Source organism: Antedon mediterranea, chromosome 4, assembly GCF_964355755.1.
Source record: "Antedon mediterranea chromosome 4, ecAntMedi1.1, whole genome shotgun sequence".
Taxonomy (NCBI): domain Eukaryota; kingdom Metazoa; phylum Echinodermata; class Crinoidea; order Comatulida; family Antedonidae; genus Antedon; species Antedon mediterranea.
This window is the reverse complement of record NC_092673.1, coordinates 16,946,952-16,950,054: the sequence shown is the minus strand read 5'-3', so window position 1 is coordinate 16,950,054 and position 3,103 is coordinate 16,946,952.

Genomic DNA, 3,103 nt, shown 5'->3' with positions numbered 1-3,103 from the left:
TTCAATATGTTGACAACTGTCTACTACAGCATTGAGTACACAATTGACAACTGAGTTACAGCTTCAATATGTTGACAACTGTCTACTACAACATTGAGTACACAATTGACAACTGAGTTACAGCTTCAATATGTTGACAACTAGTAGAGCAGTTAATGACATGAGCTGTGCATTTTATTACCAAAGCATGAAACTTGGCACAAAGTTTCTATAATGTATATAGATTCAAAATATCGGGGGGTGCCAAGTGTCCAACGTCCGGTATGGCGGCCATCTTGATTTCAAAATGGCCACCATAAAAACAAAAAATGTTCATATCTTGGCAACTATACACATTAGAGACTTAATTCTGGTCTCAAATTGTTCACAAACTATATATTTCTATTTACTCTAATGAAAATTTTCGTCCAAAAATGACCGGAAATGACGTTTCTTTCAGTTTGACCTTTGACCTCGTATTTGTATATCTCTGTAACTACTGGTCATTTTCAATCAATTTTGGTGTCATTTTGTTCAGAATAAATACATTTATATTTGTAGTAATGAAACATTTTCACATAAAATAACCGGAAATACAATTTATGACCTTTGACATTTAATTATTGATTTTTAATTATGTGAATATACTGTATGTGGTTTTTGGTGGTCTTAAATGCACCTAATTTTGAACTTTGACCTGATAGGCGTAATTATATTAAATGATTAATGTACTTAAATTGTATATTGTACATAAAATTGGTAAATATTGTGCTTGGTTAGTAGTTCAACGATGTTGGCACCTTCTGATTCGCTAAAAGTTTTAATAGTTTGACAGAGGAAATAACATACATGTTATGGAATACCGTCAAACCTCGAAAAGGTGATAGTATGAGCTTCTTTTCGAGATAGACTGTATTTGAATGTCAAATGAATAGTATGATGATCGTGTTTATATCAATATATTATTAATGACCTTACAAAGAACCCTTTATATTTCAACAATCAAGCCTCAGTTATTCTACAATTTATTGTTTTCCAAGTGGCTGGTAGGCCTATTTTGATTGCATCTTCTTTTTGTAGGCCTATGCTTCCTCGGTAATATGGTCCTACCCCTCCTTCTTTGTCTGTAGATGGTCTTATACCCCATTCTTTGTCTGTGGATGGTCTTATACCCCCCTTCCTTGTCTGTGGATAGTCTTATACCCGCTTCTTTGTCTGTGGATGGTCTTATACCCGCTTCTTTGTCTGTGGATGGTCTTATACCCCCCTTCTTTGTCTGTGGATGGTCTTATACCCGCTTCTTTGTCTGTGGATGATCTTACACCCCTTTCTTTGTATGTAGATGGTCTTACACCCCTTCTTTGTCTGTGGATGGTCCTACACTCCCTTCTTTGTATGTGGATGGTCCTACACCCCCTTCTTTGTCTGTGGATAGTCCTACACCCCCTTCGTTGTCTATGGATGGTCTTATACCCCCTTCTTTGTCTGTGGATGGTCGTGAACCCCTTTCTTTGTCTGTGGACGGTCTTATACCCCCTTTTTTTGTCTGTTGATGGTATTAAACCCCTTTCTTTGTCTGTTGATGGTATTACACCCCTTTCTTTGTTTGTGGATGGTCTTACACCCCTTCTTTGTCTGTGGATGGTCTTACACTGTACACCTCCTTCTTTCTCTGTGGATGGTCTTATACCCCTTCTTTGTCTGTGGATGGTCTTATACCCCCTTCTTTGTCTGTAGATGGTCTTATAATCCCTTTTTTGTGTGTGGATGGTCTTACAACCCCTTCTTTGTCTGTGGGTGGTCTTACATCCCCTTCTTTGTCTGTGGATTGTCCGACACCCCCTTCTTTGTCTGTGGATGGTCCTACATCACCTTCTTTGTCTGTGGATGGTCTTATACCCCCTTCTTTGTCTGTAAGTGGTCCTATACCCTTTCTTTGTCAGTGGGTGGTCTTACACCCCCTTCTTTGTCTGTGGACGGTCCTACACCCCCTTCTTTGTCTGTGGACGGTCTTACACCGCTTTCTTTGTCTGTGGACGGTCTTACACCCCTTCTGTGCCTGTGGACGGTCTTATATCCCCTTCCTTGTCTGTTCATGGTATTACACCCCTTTCTTTGTCTGTTGATGGTATTACACCCCTTTATTTGTGTGTGGATGGTCTTACACCCCTTCTTTGTCTGTGGATGGTCTTACACCCCTTCTTTGTCTGTGGATGGTCTTACACCCCTTCTTTCTCTGTGGATGGCCTTACACCCTTTCTTTGTCTGTGGACGGTCCTACACCCCTTTCTTCTTTGTCTGTGGATGGTCTTACACCCCCTTCTTTGTCTGTGGATGGTCCTACACCCCCTTCTTTGTCTGTAGATGGCCTTACACCCCTTTCTTTGTGTATGGATGGTCTTATACCCCCTTCTTTGTCTGTGGATGGTCTTACACCCCCTTCTTTGTCTGTGGATGGTCTTACACCCCTTCTTTGTCTGTGGATAGTCTTATACCCCCTTCTTTGTCTGTGGATGGTCTTACATCCCCTTCTTTGTCTGGACCCACTACTTTGATTGATTAAATCAGACATTGTTTCTTGTATGATTAGGAGACCAAGACCTTCAAAGTGAAAGTCCACAAGTGGATGCCTAAAAAGGTCTTGTACAGAACAGTATATTGTAGGTCCATGTCACTAATTTGAGAATTACTTGAATAATTATATTGAGATGTCTTTTACGAATTGATTTGGTTCGGATTTTGCTAAAAAATCAATGAGTAGAGAAAATCGAGGAAAAGGATACAGATGGTTTACAGCAAAGGCCCATTACCATAAAAATGGAGTACATTTTTTTAGATGCAACGAAAATGAACAAGAATTATTTGAGTTTCTGACTAATGAAAGTAGGTCTACTGCACAAATGCAGGATAAGTTTGTAGTAAGTTTGAAAGACGGTATTCTCTTAACTCATGAAAATGCAAACTTTCCGAACTTGTCTCATATGCAACATCAAAGAGGCCAACGAAAGAATGCTACTTTACATCAAAAATATTTCCAAATGGCATCTAACAATTCAATTCAACTTTTATTTCAGACAATTGTCCATATGGTATAATACATTGCAAAAAAAAAGATGGAGAGAGG